Source organism: Eubalaena glacialis, chromosome 20, assembly GCF_028564815.1.
Source record: "Eubalaena glacialis isolate mEubGla1 chromosome 20, mEubGla1.1.hap2.+ XY, whole genome shotgun sequence".
NCBI classification, from domain to species: Eukaryota; Metazoa; Chordata; class Mammalia; order Artiodactyla; family Balaenidae; genus Eubalaena; species Eubalaena glacialis.
The window spans coordinates 27,089,758-27,108,662 of NC_083735.1; the positions used below are offsets into that span (position 1 = coordinate 27,089,758).

Here is an 18,905-nt window from a genome sequence, read left to right on the forward strand (position 1 = left end):
AAAAATAGAACTACCATATGACCCAGCAATCCCACTACTGGGCATATACCCTGAGAAAACCATAATTCAGAAAGAGTCATGTACCAAAATATTCATTGCAGCTCTGTTTACAATAGCCAGGACATGGAAGCAACCTAGGTGTCCATCATCGGATGAATGGATAAAGAAGATGTGGCACATATATACAATGGAATATTACTCAGCCATAAAAAGAAATGAAATGGAGGTATTTGTAATGAGGTGGATGGAGTTAGAGTCTGTCATACAGAGTGAAGTAAGTCAGAAAGAGAAAAAGAAATACAGTATGCTAACACATATATATGGAATCTAAGGGAAAAAAAAAAAAAAAGAGGTCATGAAGAACCTAGTGGCAAGATGGGAATAAAGACACAGACCTACTAGAGAATGGACTTGAGGATATGGGGAGGGGGAAGGGTGAGGTGTGACAGGGTGAGAGAGTGATACGGACATATATACAGTACCAAACATAAAATAGATAACTAGTGGGAAGCAGCCGCATAGCACAGGGAGATCAGCTCGGTGCTTTGTGACCACCTAGAGGGGTGGGATAGGGAGGGTGGGAGGGAGGGAGATGCAAGAGGGAAGAGATATGGCAACATATGTATATGTGTAACTGATTCACTTTGTTGTAAAGCAGAAGCTAGCACACCATTGTAAAGCAATTATACTTCAATAAAGATGTTTAAAAAAAAAAAAAAAAAAAAGAGTCATGAACCACAATGTTCATTGCAGCTCTATTTACAATAGCCAGGACATGGAAGCAACCTAAGTGTCCATTGACAGATGAATGGATAAAGAAGATGTGGCACATTTATACAATGGAATATTACTCAGCCATAAAAAGAAACAAAATTGAGTTTTTTGTAGTGAGGTGGATGGACCTAGAGTCTGTCATACAGAGTGAAGTAAGTCAGAAAGAGAAAAACAAATACCGTATGCTAACACATATATATGGAATCTAAAAAAAAAAAAAAAAGGTTCTGAAGAAACTAGGGGCAGGACAGGAATAAAGTTGCAGACATAGAGAGTGGACTTGAGGACACGGGGAGGGGGAAAGGTAAGCTGGGACAAAGTGAGAGAGTAGCATGGACATATATACACTACCATATGTAAAATAGATAGCTAGTGGGAAGCAGCCACATAGCACAGGGAGATCAGCTCAGTGCTTTGTGTCCACCAAGACGGGGGGTGGGGGGATAGGGAGGGTGGGAGGGAGATGCAAGAGGGAGGAGATATGGGGATATATGTATACACATAGCTGATTCACTTTGTTATAAAGCAGAAACTAACACACCAGTGTAAAGCAATTATACTCCAGTAAAGATGTTAAAAAAAAAAAAGAGATGCCATTTAATTTAGCCTTTGCTGGAGCTGTAAGGAAAACTCATCTGGCAAAGGGTCCTTCTACATAGTTTTCCTATTAAAGTTTAGATTTCTCTTTTTTGTTTATTTGTTTTGTTTTTTTTGGCCACACCACACAGCATGTGGGATCTTAGTTCCCTGACCAGGGATCAAACCTGCGCCCCCTGCAGTGGAAGCACGGAGTCTTAACCACTGGACCCCCAGGGAAGTCCCAACATACCAATATTTGAGGGTAGTTAATATATTAAGTAATTAGGCACAGTAACTTGGCTTTCAGTTTATGTGATTTGCCAGAAACAATTAACCAGATCATTCAGGAGTGGAAACTGGGGTAGTAAGTTTCCATGGGGGTGTGTGGTCAGTGGTGCTTGAGGGGGAAATCTGGAAAGGTCCGAGTCTGGGAGGTCCCAGATTTTACAATACGCTTCGTTGAGTATCTCTGAAAGATGTTGGACAACTAAAGCTCATCAAAAGTTGTGGGCATGGAAAGCAGGAGAAACGGGAAAATACATCTCCAAAAGGTGAGTAGAATGCTGAACATTAACTTGGCTTATGTCATAAGTTTTCTGAAATCTGGCTCCATCTCTGTTTTGCTTAATTGTACTTAGGTCAGTGTGTGTACATTTCAGGCGCAATAGAGGGTCCGAACATTCTATGTTTAACTAAATATTCTTTTAATGCCTACATATTAAACAAAGTCTCCTACTCAGTATACCTGGGTGTATACATATATAAAACTTAAGAGGAGAAATGTGATGGGTGTGCACTTATTATGTCTCCCTTGTACTCAGGCTATTTTTTTTTTTAAATTGGAGGATAGTTGATTTACAATGTTGTGTTCGTTTCAGCGGTACAGCAAAGCGACTCAGTTATACATAGGTGATTGTATATCTATTCTTTTTCGGATTCTTTTCCCTTATAGGTTCTTACAAAATACTGAGTAGAGTTCCCTGTGCTGTGTAGTAGGTCCTTGTTGGTTATCTATTTTATATATAGTAGTGGTACACAGGCTATTTTTGAGACACGAGGAGATGGTCTCATAATGGTCTTATAATGACGGGGCTCATCGTAAATTCTGACACTACAAACAGTGTTTCAACATTAAGTAATCCATCTTGAGTAAACGAAAGGAAAGAAAACAGAAAGCCTAGTTGCTGCATAAGGGGCGAAGTCTGTAAAACAATGTAGGTAAAAGGGTAAGTTAGCAAAACAGCCAGATGAGTGTAGGTAAGTGGAAGGGTAACCTAATTCAATAATGTGCTGAGCTACTGGGATAACAGAATATTTACCTAAGACAAGGAGCACACATTTGCCATGGCATCAATGATCTTTTCATTCTTTCCATCCGAGGAAAGCGATTTCACTTCCATACAGCAGGTGGCAGCATTGTGGGCCACAACCCCTGCTCAGCCATGGTTGGCTGACTTTGATGAATCCGACAAGGCAGACATGCTTGTTTGCATTACAAGAGACTGTAGCTTTTTAGAATTTCATTAGGAAGAGAAAGACCACACTTATTGCTTTACAATCATTTAACATTTTCAATATGTCCTTAGAGCAGGCAAATAAGGTAGCTGTGTTACAAGCTCCTGGGTGGCTATTTCAAAATCAGAGATAAGATTTTGTTAAATTCTTGCCCTCAGTGAAAATAGATCTGCTTTTAATTATATTTACAAAATAATATTAGTGGCTACATCTTGGTGAGGTTACAGTCTGAAAACAATCATTGTGTTGCTAAAGCCAGACTCTTAGTTTTCAGCTGGAGAAGTTATTCTTTTACATATTTTATTTTCTTGATTCTGTTCATATTTTGAAGAATGCCTTCTTTAACAATAATAACTGGTAAGTTTCTACCATTTGCTGAGTTTTGTTCAGAACATTTAAATTCTTAGATTATGAGCTCCTCGAGAGTAGCCATTGTGTCTTAATTATGGTGTATTATCAACACTTTTTTTTTCTTTTTTTTTTTGGGCCACACCACGATGTGGCACGCAGGATCTTAGTTCCCCGACCAGGGATTGAACCTGTGCCCACCTGCAGTGGAATTGCGGAGGCTTAACCACTGGACCACCAGGGAAGTCCCTGTGGTGTATTAATTATCAATACTGATAGAATACATGTAAAAATAATGATATTTAATATTTATTGAGGGCCTACTCTGTGCCAGTCACTGTTCCAAATGCTTTACAGGTATTAATACATTTAATTCTCATCACAAGGCTCTAAGGAAGATACTATTATTATCTCTGTTTTATAGATGAGGAAAGGAGGCATAGAGAGATTAAGCAGCCTCTAGAGAATTTCCGGGATGTGATAATCTTGGTTATTTTCTGGTTTCTGAATGGTTTTCTGGTTTGGTATCCCTCAGAATGCTAAACTTGTGAGTTCCTTAAAAGTTGATGCAAAGCAACGTTTCATATATTTTATAAATTTTATTTTGCGATGTATGGAAATGCTGTGTGATTCCACTTATAGGAGGTCCCTAGAGTAGTGAAATTCATGGAAATAGGAAGTAGAATGGTGGTTACCAGGCCCTGGGGAAAAGGAGAAATGAGGACTTCTTTAATGGATATAGGATTTTACTTTGCGAGATGAAAAAATTTCTGGAGATGTGTCAACACATCAGTGTGAATATACTTAACACTACTGAACTGTACACTCAAAAATTGTTAAGATGGTAAATTTTGTGTTATGTTTTTATCATAATTAAAAATGAAAAAAAAAAAAAGAAACTTGTCCAAGAGGGACAAACTAAACATCATATTTTGTCATTATGTAGTAGATTGTTTGTAGTTAATTAAAATTTTGTTTGAGGCTCTTAACACATTAAAATCATATTTGTTGGACCAGGAAGCAAAGTAGCATGTTTGCTTCTATTCTTTTAATATTCCTGACAATGAACTCTTAAAGAAAATCCATTTGAAATGCCAAAGCCCTTGATAAGGAGCTTTAATGGTATGCAAACGTTTTTGTGTGTGTATGTGATAAAAAACACACCACAATTTACCGTTTTAACCATTTTTAAGTGTATATTCAGTTCTGTTAAGTGTATTCACATTGTAGTGCAACAGATATCTACAACCTTTTCATCTTGCAACACTGAAAGTCTATACCCACTAAACCCTAATTTGTTACCCCCCGACCCCAGCCTTTTCTGCTTTCTGTTTCTATGACTTTGACTACTTTAGATGCTTCATATGCATGCAATTGTACAGGATTTGTCCTTTTGTGACTGGTTTATTTTGCTTAGCATAATGTCCTTGAAGTTCATCCATGTTAATGCATGTGACAGGATTTTTCTTCTTTTTTAAGGCTGCGTAACATTCCATTGTATGTATATACCACATTTTCTTTATCCATTCATCTGTTGATCGACATTTGGGTTGCTTCCACCTCTTGGCTATTGTGAATGATACTGAGATGAACTTGGGTGTGTAGATATCTCTTCAAGATCCTGCTTTGAATTCTTTTGGATACATCCCCAAAAGCGGGATTGCTGGATCATGTGGTAATTTTATTTTTAATTTTTTGAGAGACCTCATACTGTTTTCCATAATGGTTGCACCATATTATATTCCCACCAACAAGATTTCCAATTTTTTCACATCTTTGCCAACACACGTTATTTTCTGTTCTTTTGATAGCGACCATCCTAATGGGTGTGAGGTGATATCTTGTTGTGATTTTGATTTGTGTTTCTCTCGTGATTAGTGATGTTGAACAGTTTCATATGGTTATTCATATATCTTCTTTGGAGAATTGTCTACTCAAATCCTTTGACCATTTTTAAATTGGGTTATTTATTTTCTTGTTGTTGAGTTGTAGAAATTCCTTATATCTTCTGGATATTAACTCCATCAGATATATGACTTGCAAATATTTTCTTCCATTCCTTAGGCTGCCTTTTCACTCTGTTGATTGTTTCCTTTGATGTGCAGAAGTTTCCAGGTTTGATGTAATACTATTTGTCTCTTTTAGCTTTTGTTGCCTGTGCTTTTGGTGTCATATCCAAGAAACCATTGCCAAATCCAATGTCCCAAAGCTCCCCCTCCAATGTTTTCTTCCAGTTTTATAGTTTTAGGTCTTACATTTAAATATTTAATTCATTTGGAATTAATTTTTGTATGTGGTATAAGGTAAGGGTCCAACTTCATTCATTTGCATGTGGATATCCAGTTTTCTCAGCACAATTTGTTGAAGGAGCTGTCTTTTTCCCATTGTGTAGTCTTGGCACCCTTGTTGAAAATCATTTGCCATATATGCAGGGGTTTATTTCTGGGCTCTCTGTTCTATTCCATTGGTCTATGTATCTGTCTTTATGCCAGTACCACACTGTCTTAATTACTGTTGCTTTGTAGTAGGTTTTGAAATCAGGAAGTGTGAGGCCTCCAAGTTTGTCCTTCTTTTTCAAGATTGTTTTGGCTATTCAGGGTTTCTTGAGATTCCTTATTAATTTTAGGATGGTTCTAATTCTGAAAAAGTGCCATTGGGATTTTGATAGGGATTGCATTGAATCTATAGATTGCTCTGGGTAGTATGGATACTCCATAAACAGTTTTTAAATGGAGATGTAAAGTGTCAATAAAGGCACAATGTGTTAATGTACTAATTACTCCTAGTTTGTAAATATTACCATAAATATGGTACAGTGGGAAGAATCCTAGACTTTGAAACAGAAGATTTGGATTTAAATAATTACTTTGCTCTGTGACCTCATGCAAATTACTGCATATCTCTGAGCCATAGTTTTTTCATCTTTAATGAGGATAATAATCCTTTGTGTCTCCTAGAATTACTGAATGGATTGAATGAGTTAATGGCAAAAAAGCACTTAGGAATATTAATGATTATAATTATAAAATTGTGATCAATACTAGTAATGCTTTACATTTACATGACAAATTATATAGGAAGTCTATGCTTTATGTCAGAGTAGACTATCTTAGCTTGTGAAATGATAGAAGACAAAGAGTAGTGCTTGTTTACTTTTTGTATGTGTCACGTAGAAACACAAACAACAAATCTCTGGGCAAGCTTTCTGGTGATGCTGCCAATGATAGTTAAGATGGTCATGGATGATATTCCCAAACAGCAAAAGACAGTTTTACTTAGGAAAGAGATATATCTGTAGTTTGACTCTCTTAAGTGAGCCCACTTAAGATAACCCCTTATTATAAGTGTGGACTTTTTAGAAAGTGGAATTTCTTTTTTTTTTTCTTGTTGTTTTGTTCATCCTACCACCTAGAGATCTAGCACCCACCGCTGTTAACATTCTGGGACAAATTTCCTTCCTGTTTTTTTATACATATTTTTACATAGCTGAGCTCAAACTCTAGATGTAATTTTGCATCCTACTTTTCATATTTAAAAACATACTGTAGTCATTTTCCTATGTCTTTAACGCTCCATAAAATCATATTGATGGCTGCATAATATGATGCATTTAACCAATTGCCTACTGTTGGACTTTTAATATTATTCAATTTTTAACATTAATACTAGGATTTTGTTGCTTCCACTAAGGAAGAACTGATCCAGACCCGACTTTGTTCCTTTCTTAGGAGAACGATCCAGATTCTCTGGGCCTAAGAACTATGGTTCCTATGAGAATTTTCCATCAAGGGGGATGTGGAGGTCTCTCTGAGATTTAATGGGGTCTTCAAGGACTCTCTGAAATCTGTACCCGTGTTGGTCCCCCAACCTTTTCTTTTGTGAAGATGGGAACAGCACGTGGTATTGCCATTTCCTCTTTTTAAACCATCACCAGGCTGTCATTTCAACAACGTCTTAACAAATGAAAATCCTCCTCTGAGTCAATAGTAATTATAGGAATTTATCACAATTGCCAATCAAGGTGTTCTGAAGAGACTCATCTTTCTTGTTAAATTATCTTTCACTGCACGCAAACAGTGAGTTATCTTTAGGAAATCAATTGCAGGGAAATTACAGCTTTCATGGAGGGATATAACCTTGCCAACTGTCTTGTTATACATAATTCCTCTACCAAGAAATTCTGCTGGGCTCATATGACTTACTTTTTGGATTCATATTTCAACGCAGAAAAAGTGGACAAGTCAACTTCTAAAAGCCCAGGAAGGAGGTGGAGGCAAGGACCAAGACACTTGCAGCTACTTAAATCATCACCCCAGTAGAGGTCAGTAGGCTGGAGCTTGTCGTCACAAGGGACTTTGATCCAATGGATTTGGGGGGAACATTTGGTTACAGGTGGTAGATGTTATTGACTACTCTTTTTATGTTTTAAACATCCTTATTGGAGTATAATTGCTTTACAATGGTGTGTTAGTTTCTGCTTTATAACAAAGTGAATCAGCTATACGTATACATACATCCCCATATCTCCTCCCTCCCTATCCTCACCTCTAGGTGGTCACAAAGCACCGAGCTGATCTCCCTGTGCTATGTGGCTGCTTCCCAATAGCTAACTGACTACTGTTTACATACCTACACTAGAAGAAACTCTAGTTGGAGGATACTTTAGGCAATTAGTGAGCTCTTAAAAAAACAGTAACATAGGAGGTTTTTCTGAAAAGCCATGGCGATATGCAGTGATCAGGGATCATTTCATGCAGCAGTAGGAGAAAGTTCATTTTAGTATTTAATCTCTGCTGCAGGTTCCCACATCAAATGTATGGCTCATTGATGCTATAACAAGATGGTAATTAACATGTTATTAACCCAGAATTACTAGGGATTTACCATGTGGTTTTTAAATGAACTTGACTTAGCAATTTTTATAATTATTGGCTGTGCCCAGTGCATGTTTTCTTCTTGGAACATGTGTGAATATACTACGTGATGCCAGTGGTCATGAAAATCAGACAAAATCTTAGACTCTCACATTAGCATGATCTACCTTGGCTTGGCATGTGTATAAAATAGATATGCTATTATACACTTTGGGATTGGGAGGTTATTAGCAGAAGGCAGAAGGACTTCTTTTAAGTTACGCGTCAGTACCATGTTAATCACTTCTTCTGTGAGTTATCTCATTTAATTCTCACCTCAACACTATGGGATCAGACTGTTACTGTTCCCATTTTACAGATCAGGAAACTGAAACACTTGCCCAAGGTCACAAAGCTAGGAAATGGCAGAGGAAGGGTTTGAACCCAGCCAGTGGACTCTGAAGTCCATTTTCAATGGCTCTTTCCTTACTGTGTTCTCTAACAAGGACCCCTGGGGCCCCTGCACTAACAGTCATGCACGAAAGCACAACACCTTCATTATCTCAGTCTGTTGGGTATTGCCTTTCTTGAGAATATCAGAGACCATTTCCCTATATAGAAGCTTGGTCTCTCCTTGGTAGATGGATAAATGCAGCTTCCGGGGAAGGACAGATTGCAAGGGCTGCACTCGACTCCTAGTTTTGCACAAACACTTGTCTGACTTGGGGTAAGTCACTTAATATTTCTAGCCTCAGTTGCTTCATTTTCTTTTTTTTTTAATATACAATTTTTAAAGGTTACTTTCCATTTACAGTTACTAAAAAATATTGGCTGTATTCCCCACGCTGTACAATACATCCTTGAGCCTATCTTGCTTCCATATTTGGCAATTGTAAATAAGTCTGCTATGAACATTAGGATGAATGTATCTTTTTGAATTAGTGTTTTTGGTCTTTTTTGGATATAAACCCATGAGTGGAACTGCTGGGTCATGCTTCATTTTCTTTTTAAAAGATAAAATTGCATCAGTTGAAGGTTTCGACCCCTTCCAGAAACTGGATTTTTAATTCTATGGAACTAATCGTTTTAGACACCTTCCTGAATTCTCATACAGTTTCAGGGCTCTGTAACATAGTTCTAAAGTTGTGAATTCAGACAGAAGGCCTGGTTAGGAACATGATGACATTATTCTCAAAGGGCCACTAAGGCTGGAAGAAGGAAGGTGCGAGGCAAGGAAGACAAAGCTCCGAGGGAGGGTGGCCAATGCAAGAGGATCTCATGGGGACAGTCAAGGAGAAGGGAGTAAGGCTGGCATTGTCAGGGGTCAAACACAGGGGAACTTGCAAGGGAAAACGACTGAACATAAGAACCGTTGATGGTGGGACCTAAAAGGAAAATCTGATTTGGAAGTTAAATGAAGCCTAGGGTAGTTTGTCGGTGTCTAAAGAATTTTTAAAATAGAGTGGAATGGAATAGAATAGAATTGAATAGAATAAAGTAAAACAAAATAAAACAGAATAAAGTAAAATAAAATAAAATAAAATAAAATAAAATAAAATGCTAGGCTTCTCTATCTGGACAGTCGATGCCCAGTTTTCAGGCAGATTTCTGTGCTATTCGGATATGGGACACAGACACGTGTTGGATGGCTTTCTGGTTTTGCACAGGTAGGGCTGTTGCTGTTACGTTCGGTGCTTTGTGTGGAAAAGGTCCCCCAGGGCAGGCACAGCCCCTTAGGAATGTGGCTTGCGAGCCAATCATGTGTTTGTGGGAAAGGTGCTCCTTCTCGCAGGCAGCTCTCCACGTGCCAGGGGCGTGACCAGGTGCGGGGCCCAGATGCTGGAGGTCACCCCGCTTTCCCGCTCAGCCAGGCACCTTTGTGTGTATTCAGCTTGCACACCGACCCGCAGCGCCTCCACCTTGGGAACAGGGGTCCTGGTGCTGGAAGAATCAGAGGCTTAGCCCATGTCTCTACAGGGTTAAATGTTCTCTGTCTATGTGACTGGCCTTCTGTCTGCAGAGCGAAATTGAGATGTCTCCCTGATTCTGTTCCTCCTGTTTATAGGCTGCGGCTTCTGATGGATGTCAAGGGTGCTAATACTCATTGGTTCTACAGGTTGATAGACTGGGGAGATAGCACAAGGGCATAAAATCAACCTGCCTGTCCTAGTTTCTCTCCTTGATCTAGTTATGAGCTTAGCAGCCAAAATAGTTTATGACCCTCTCCTGTCTGGAGAGGATGTTGGGGGCAACCCTGCTCCGAGAAATAATGTCCTTGCACTAATTCAGCCAGCATCTGAGCAAATCAAAACGAGGGTCGCAAGCATCTGGAGTCAGTACCTTTTCTTTCAGAGTGGGAAGGGTGAGGGCCTTGGAAACAGCAGCCTTTGAATCAGAGCCCAAGGCCAAACACAGTTTGATGGCACTTCCCGTGCCCTCAGCATCCTCTGGAGCCCTGACTCGCAAATCTGTAGAAGGCGGCAGCTCTTTACCCTGAAAGGGCCTTGGAGCATCCTCCGGTTCTGTGCAAGCTTCTGTCATTGCTAGAAGCAAATGCTACCCTCTGAGCCTCCAGGGCTTAATGGTACAGGGCCTCCGAGCATCTTGGAAGCTGGTGGGGGCAGGGATTGTGGGTAAGTAGTCAGCAGAGAAACCAGCTGATAAACGTTTACAAAAGGAATGTATTACTTTTTCTCTTGTCCTCATTTGTTACGGCAAAAACAATAAAACAACATAAAATGAAATTAAAAAAAGAAAAATGTAACCCACAGCCCCCCATCTCTACACAGCTATTTTCCCTTTTGCACATTGACTCCCGTTCTTGTATCGGTATAGTTACACAGTTCTACATCAGCGATGCAATTTGTAATATATTAGGTGAAGGTAGTCAAATACTAAATGCCTTCTCCTGTTTCTTCTTCCTGTCTTCCTGTTTCTCAATTTTAATGGCTGGATAATATTCATATGTTAAAGTAAGAACATACTTTCAAAACCTTGCTCTTTTTTTTTTTTTTATAAACTTACAATGTATTTTTTTTGTTTGTTTTGCTTTTTTCTTTAATTTTATTTATTTATTTATTTATTTATTTATGGCTGTGTTGGGTCTTCATTTCTGTGCGAGGGCTTTCTCTAGTTGTGGCAAGCGGGGGCCACTCTTCATCGCGGTGCGCGGGCCTCTCACTGTCGCGGCCTCTCTTGTTGCGGAGCACAGGCTTCAGACGCGCAGGCTCAGTAGTTGTGGCTCCCGGGCTTAGTTGCTCCGCGGCATGTGGGATCTTCCCAGACCAGGGCTCGAACCCGTGTCCCCTGCGTTGGCAGGCAGATTCTCAACCACTGCGCCACCAGGGAAGCCCCCAAAACCTTGCTCTTTAACCTTTATTCCTTCTCTGCCCTTCCATCTTTCTTAACTCCATCCTGCATGGATAGGAAGGAGTGCATATCATGTTTAAACTTTAGAAAATATTCTGGGCTGGCCAAAGCCGAGATAATGGAAACATGAAGGTCTTGCCTTCAATAATTATACTTTATATCACTTGTCATCAGTAAATTTATATTGGAAAATCCTCCTGTAGTTTGTAAAACCATTTCAGGCATGTTATCTCATGAGATCCTCACCACAAGTGTATGGTGGATCTTGTCTCACTTTTATAGATGAGGAAAAAGAACCACATAAAAGGAAGTGGCAGTTCCAGGACGTAAAGTCAGACTTCTGACTCATTGTCCGGTGAACGCCTATTCACCCTTCAAAGCCCAGATCACACATAATGATTTCTCAGTAACTTTTTTTTTTTAAAGTGAATAATTCAGTGGCAATCCATTATTATTATTATTTTTTTAATATCTTTTTTTTAAAAATAAATTTATTTATTTATTTATTTTTGGCTGTGCTGGGTCTTCGTTTCTGTGCGAGGGCTTTCTCCAGTTGCGGTGAGCGGGGGCCACTCTTCATCGCGGTGCGCGGGCCTCCCACTGTCGTGGCCTCTCTTGTTGCGGAGCACGGGCTCCAGACGCGCAGGCTCAGTAGTTGTGGCTCACGGGCCTAGTTGCTCCGCGGCATGTGGGATCTTCCCAGACCAGGGCTCGAACCCGTGTCCCCTGCATTGGCAGGCAGATTCTCAACCACTGTGCCACCAGGGAAGCCTGATTTCTCAGTAACTTTTGTTATCAGTGTTCTCCTAAATTTCATTCTGGTAGAGTGAAAATTTCCCTTCCTTGCTTTAAAAAAAATTGTGGTAAAATGGACACAACATAAAATTGACCATCTTAACCATTATTAAGTCCACAGTTCAGGGGCATGAAGTACATACACTCTGTTGTGCGGCCATCACCACCATCCATCTCCAGAATGTTTTCATCATCCCAGACAGAAACTCTGTACCCATTAAATACTAAGCTCCCCATCCCCTTCAGCCTCTGGTAACCTCCCTTATTCTTTCTGTCTTTATGAATTTGCCTGTCCTAGGTACCTCATATAAGTGGGATCATACAATATTTGTCCTTTGTGCCTGATTTATTTTACTTAGCATAATGTCCTCAAGGTTCTTTCATGTTATAGCATGTATCAGAATTTCCTTTCTTTCGAAGGCTGTAAAATATACCTCTGTGTGTGTGTGTGTATCACATTTTGTTTATCTAGTTATCTGTTGGTGGAGACTTGGGTTTTTCTATCTTTTGCCTTTTATATATAATGCTGCTGTGAACATGGGTGTTTAAGTGTTTGGGTCCCAACTTTTAATTTTTTGAAAGTGGAATTGCTGGATCCTAGAAGTGGAATTGCTGGACCCTGTGATAAATCTATGTTTAACTTTTTGAGGAACCACCCAACAGTTTTCCATAATGGCTGCACCATTTTATATTCCCACTCGTGATGCCCGAGAGTTCCAATTTCTCCTCACTAACAGTTGTTTTTGATAATAACCATCCTAATGGGTGTGAAGTGGTACCTTCATTGCCTTTTAAACATCTATTAAACGTGTCTCTATTGCCCGCTCCACGCCACGTGCCATCTTGGGTGCTTTATGTGCCTGAATCCTGTGGGAGACGGTGAGGCGCCTGAAGATGGGAACGGCACATCCCCAGCCCCTAGCATGGTGCCTGGCAGAGCACAGGTGCTCATGAAATGCTTGTCGAGTTGAATTCTGACTGCTTACTAGCTCCCCATTCTGATTTACCCACTGCCATTTCTTTTTCAGAAGTGCCCTTTCGTTGTTTTGGCATAGGAGGGCATGATGACGACGAAAAGGGTTTTTGTCCCCTGAGGAGTCTGGAATAATGAACCATTGCTGGACATCATTTGGCCTTTCCATTTCTTCACAGCTACCAAGAGCCTCACAACTTCACTGCACCTTCCCTGGTTTTTACTGAACGAAATGCTTGAGAGCACCTCTTGTATGATAGACAGTGGGTTGGCGCTCAAGATGCAAAGTTGAACAAGACACAGTGCCTGCACTCAAGAAGTTCCTGGTCTGTTGGGGGAAATACGTATAAACAGAGCAATAAAACAGCGTGGAAAGGGCATTGTGTACTATACTATGACAAGAACGAGGAAGATGGAACTGATCGTGTGGAGGAGCTGGCGGGGGGGTCTAACAGAGGAGTTAATATTTAATTTGTCTCTTAAGTATGAGTAGGGAGAGGTGGGGAGAGGGGGGATCCCAGGAAGTAGGACCAGCCGTGCAAAGTCAGGGAGGGAGGTGAGAATGAGAATCTCGGAGTAATGGAGTATTGGGCAAGACTGTGAGCCAAAGGGAAGTCATGGAAGAATTGTAAACAGGAAAGGGAAGGGTGGATTAGAGGAGGCTGAGGTAGGAGGCAAGGAGACCCATCGGGAGGGTCTTGTCATCCACAGTCTTGGAGAGAGAAGACGGGGGCTGGAGCCACATCATTGACCGTGGGAGTGAGAGGCAGGGAGAGGCGCTACAGGTATTTCTAGGTATTTGTAGGTAGTGGCCAATTGAATAGAGGGGATGAGAAAGAAGAAAGTGATGTATATGGCTCCAAAATGTCTGCATAGGGTAATTCCTCTCTCTTCATCAATGTTTTAAGAGTATCTTATACTGAACACTGCGTGATAAGTCTTTTACCAGACTTTTGAATGTGTCTCAAAATACCAAAGGTGCATTTATTTATTTATGTTTAGTTCTTTAGAGGATAATGTTTGCATGTGTTTGGCTCATCTTCCTTGTCATGTCTTCATATATCAGTATCAATTTTTAGGAGTCTCTTTATTATGTGCCAGGTGCTTTACATATATGCATCCTACCCAAATTCCCACAGGGTAGTTATCACTTTTCCCAGGTAGCAGAGAGACGCATTTGTTATGTCATAGACAGGGGTGTTGAAGAAGTCATATTATTAAATCAACTCTATTCCAATATAAAATAAAAATTTAAAAAAAGAAGTCATATTATCTTATCTTAATGGAATCAATCTAACTTCATGTATCCATTGGAGTGGCAGGAAATTCAATCTGTCATTATTGGAATTCTTTTATCACCCTCTCCCTTGGGTCTTAAGGGTCTTGCCTCAAACAGAAGCTTTGGAGAAAGCCCTTTGGTTTCCTATCCATGCTGATCACAGCTCATTTGCACATTGCCAAGTCCACATGTTTTTTTAAAGGCATCCTTGTCAAGACTGGGCATAAAGGTACTCATGGTTTTGACTTCCCTGTGAAACTATTCAGCCATCCCCTCTTATGTACTGCATTCTCTTAGGGATCCTGCCAGGTTAGGCTTTTTGAAAACAAAAGCCAAGAGAAAAGCTGTCTTCAGTCATCATAAAACCCCCTGAGTTGAGGGAGGCCTAGATACCTTCTTAGAATGGGAAGGTCAAAATGCAGCAATAACAAAATAAAACAAAAGAATAGTAATTCAGTAAAGCATCCTGCCTTTTAGAGTTGAGGATCGTTACTCAGGTGATTTGCCAAAGTCATTCTCCAACATATAATAATAGTGGCTCCACAAAGGTGTCCACGCCCTAATCCCTGGAAGTTGTGAATATGTTACTTTACATGGCACAAGGGAAATTACAGATGGACTTAAAGGGAGAATGATTATGGATAATTTGAGTGGGTCCAGTCTAATCACATGAATCCTTAAAAGTGGAAGAGGGAAGCAGTAGGTGGGTCAGATGTGAGTGAGGACTTGACTCCATATTGCTGGCTTTGCAGGAATATGGCAGACGTTAGAAACCTCTAGAAGCCGTGAACAGCCCTTAGCTACAGCCAACAAGAAAACAGGGATCTTGGTCCTACAGCCACATAGAACAGAACTCTGCCAACAACTGGATGAACAAGGTAACAGACCCTCCCCTAGAACTTCTGGAAAGAAACACAGCCTTGCCAACACCTGAGTCTGTAGGTATGACTTAATAACTTAAGTTCTCAAGAACTTAAGAACTGTAAGATAATACATTTTTGTATTGTTTTTTTGGCCGCAGGGCATGTGGGATCTCAGTTCCCCGACCAGGGATTGAACCCATGTCCCCTGCAGTGGAAGCGCAGAGTCTTAACCACTGGACTGCCAGGGAAGTCCCTAAATTTGTGTTGTTTAAACTGCTAAGTTTGTGATAATTTGTTATGGTAGCAGTAGAAAGCGAATATAGTCACAAAGCTAGTAAAAGCGAAGATTGCACCTGAGGTCATATTCCAAAGCCCACGTTCTCTCCATTATATAATGTTTCAGGTTAAAAATGTTTCCAGGTCCAGCACTATCCTACACTAAGTTAAATTAGAAAACAGAAGATGTGATTTTTCTTTTTTTCTTTTGTTGAAAAAACAATAGATCTTCTTTAAAGAGAGTCAAACAATACATAAAAATACACAAAAGTAAGTAAAAGCTCCCAGAAATTGCATAACCTAAAAGTCATCGCTAACACCATTTTCACAAACATCTTTCCAGAAAAGTTGCTTTGCATGTGTGTATGATATTTATATTTTTATATATGTTTCTGTAATGGCTTTCTTTTTTTTTTTTTTGGAATTTTAATTAATTAATTAATTAATTAATTTTATTTCATTTTTGGCTGCGTTTGGTCTTCGTTGCTGTGTGCAGGCTTTCTCTAGTTGCAGCGAGTGGGGCTACTCTTCATTGCAGTGTGCAGGCTTCTCACTGTGGTGGCTTCTCTTTTTGCAAAGTTCAGGCTGTAGGTGCTTGGGCTTCAGTAGTTGCAGTATGCGGGCTCAGTAGTTGTGGCTCACGGTCTCTAGAGCACAGGCTCAGTAGTTGTGGCGCACGGGCTTAGTTGCTCCGCGGCATGTGGGATCTTCCCGGACCAGGGCTTGAACCCGTGTCCCCTGCATTGGCAGGTGGATTCTTAACCACTGTGCCACCAGGGAAGTCCCTGTAATTGCTTTCTTGACTGGACAATTTTTCATCAATATCTTTGTGTCAGTAAATATAGATCAACACCATTATTTTAGGTGACTGAATACTATTCTATTGGATGGATGTTTCATAATTTATTTAAGCAATTCTTATAAATGGACATTTATGTGTTTACAATATTTTGCTCTTAAAAACAATACTGTGGGGCTTCCCTGGTGGCGCAGTGGTTAAGAATCTGCCTGCCAATGCAGGGCACACAGGTTCGAGCCCTGGTCTGGGAAGATCCCACATGCCACAGAGCAACTAAGCCCATGAGCCACAACTACTGAGCCTGCGCATCTGGAGCCTGTGCTCCGCAACAGGAGAGGCCGCGATAGTGAGAGGCCCGCGCACCGCGATGAAGAGTGGCCCCCGCTCGCCGCAACTGGAGAAAGCCCTCGCACAGAAACGAAGACCCAACACAGCCAAAAATAAATAAATAAATAATAAATAAATTTATTAAAAAAACAAAAAAAAAACCAATACTGTGATTAATGCCTTTTTATCTTATCTTACTCATTTAAATATCCCATAAAGGTAATTCCTGGGAGTGGAGATTTTCAAGGAGCATGCATAAATTACATTTTTATATACTTTGAAAAAGCTACCTTCCAGGATGATTTTATAACTGGCATGCTCACCAGCACTACATAAGTGAGTTAGTGTTTCCATAGAGCCATTATCACTAGGCTTTGTTAATCTTAATCTTTGTCTACCTGATAAGCAAATAAATAAATAAATTCATCATTATTCTTTTGGTTTAGACTTTTTGGTTACTATCACAATGAAATGTTTTAAAAATGTTTTTTGGTCACTTATATTTCTTTCTTTGTGGGCCGCCTGTGAAAAATTGATGTGACATGTGTAAAAGTACAGACTTTCAACAGACAGACCTGGTCTGAATCATTGTTTCATCATCTGCTAGTTGTGAGAGCTTGAGCAAGTTACTCAAATGATCTAAGCCTCAGTTTTTCCATCTGCCAAATGGGTATAGCATTATTTACCTCCTAAAGTATCTGAGAGATTTAAGGGAGATAATTTAAAGCTTTTAGGCTATGCCTGGTATGTAGTAAGGTTTTCATAAATATTAGTTATTATTAATGCTTATGCTTTGTGATTTGCAGGAGCTTAGCAGCTCTTTAATTATTAAGGCTATTTATCCTTTGACATGGATGTTGCAAAATGTTTTGTGCAAGTATGTTTTAAACTGGTAGAAATGGAGAGGAAAAACACACCTGTAGGGCTTCCCTGGTGGCGCAGTGGTTGAGAATCTGCCTGCCAATGCAGGGGACACGGGTTTGAGCCCTGGTCTGGGAAGATCCCACATGCCGCGGAGCAACTGGGCCTGTGAGCCACAATTACTGAGCCTGCGCGTCTGGAGCCTGTGCTCTGCAGCAACAGAGGCCGCGATAGTGAGAGGCCCGTGCACTGCGATGAAGAGTGGCCTCCGCTTGCCGCAACTAGAGAAAGCCCTCGCACAGAAACGAAGACCCAACACAGCCAAAAAATAAATAAATAAATAAATAAATAAAAAGACATTCATGGAGTGAAACGTTTATTTAAAAAAAAAAAAAAAAAAAGAATAAAGGGCCAGTTAGGAAATTCAGAAAAGAAGGAAAAATGACATATTTAAAACAACCCCCCCCCAAAAAAACACACCTGTACAGTCATATACACGGTGGAGGGCCACACCATCAAAACTTAAGCTGTACCCCAAACAAAACCTGGTAGTCTTCTTAGCAGGTTAGACCCGGCCTCACAAACCCTTTCATTAGCATGATATTAGCAGATCTAAATTCTAGGTCTTTAGGGGGCCAGGAGCCCTGCCCTTTATGGCTTCTTCTTGGCTATGAGGCCCTGTACGGGGGTTTCTGGTTGACCTTTATGTCTCTAACTGGTGTGCATCTCCTTGGGGCCTTGTTGCTATGCTGAGTCCTCCTCTCCTTCCTTGTAGGCGGTAGCTGGCTCAGGTTGGAACAGGGGCCAATGCCCTGGTCCCTTCCCTTGCTGAGACTTGCCCTGAATCGTCAGCTTTCTTTCTCTTTACCGATTGACTCGGGGGCCCAGCCTGACAGCCGCTGACAGAGGAGTGATCCGTTGATTCATGTTAACAACTATTAATAGGGCTCGTTATGTCCCAGGAAACCGACAGGATGATGCTCCTCCTTGTCTTCTGTTTTCAGGGCGCAGTTGATTCCTCTTCACCACATTAAGTGGCAGCCGTTTAAATCAAATTGATGTCTCCAGTTCAAAGTGATGCCTCTGCTGTCTTACCTGTTAATAAATTAAATATGGACGCTGGACTCCTGAGCGTGCCATTTCCCTGCTTTCCGACACGGGATGGAGCTCATTGCTTGGAGTGAGGCAATGGGGTTTTTTATTCTGAGGCATAAGTGTGGGCATACAGCCTATTTGTGTGGAGTTTCCATAGACGTGTCTTTGCGTCTGTCATCTGTCTCTGTATGCATTTTTT

The 18,905-nt window shown here is 40.4% G+C and overlaps 1 long non-coding RNA gene across 4 annotated transcripts in view; it reads left to right on the plus strand.

Annotated features, from left to right (window-relative positions):
* The first annotated feature begins 1,697 nt into the window (after positions 1–1,697).
* Positions 1,698–18,905, plus strand: part of LOC133081360 (uncharacterized) — a 93,963-nt gene continuing 76,755 nt past the window's right edge. For all 4 annotated transcript variants that reach the window (XR_009698790.1, XR_009698791.1, XR_009698792.1 and 1 more), the window contains exons 1-2: positions 1,698–1,904; positions 13,262–13,532. This is a non-coding gene — a long non-coding RNA (uncharacterized LOC133081360). The remainder of the gene's footprint in view (positions 1,905–13,261; positions 13,533–18,905) is intronic.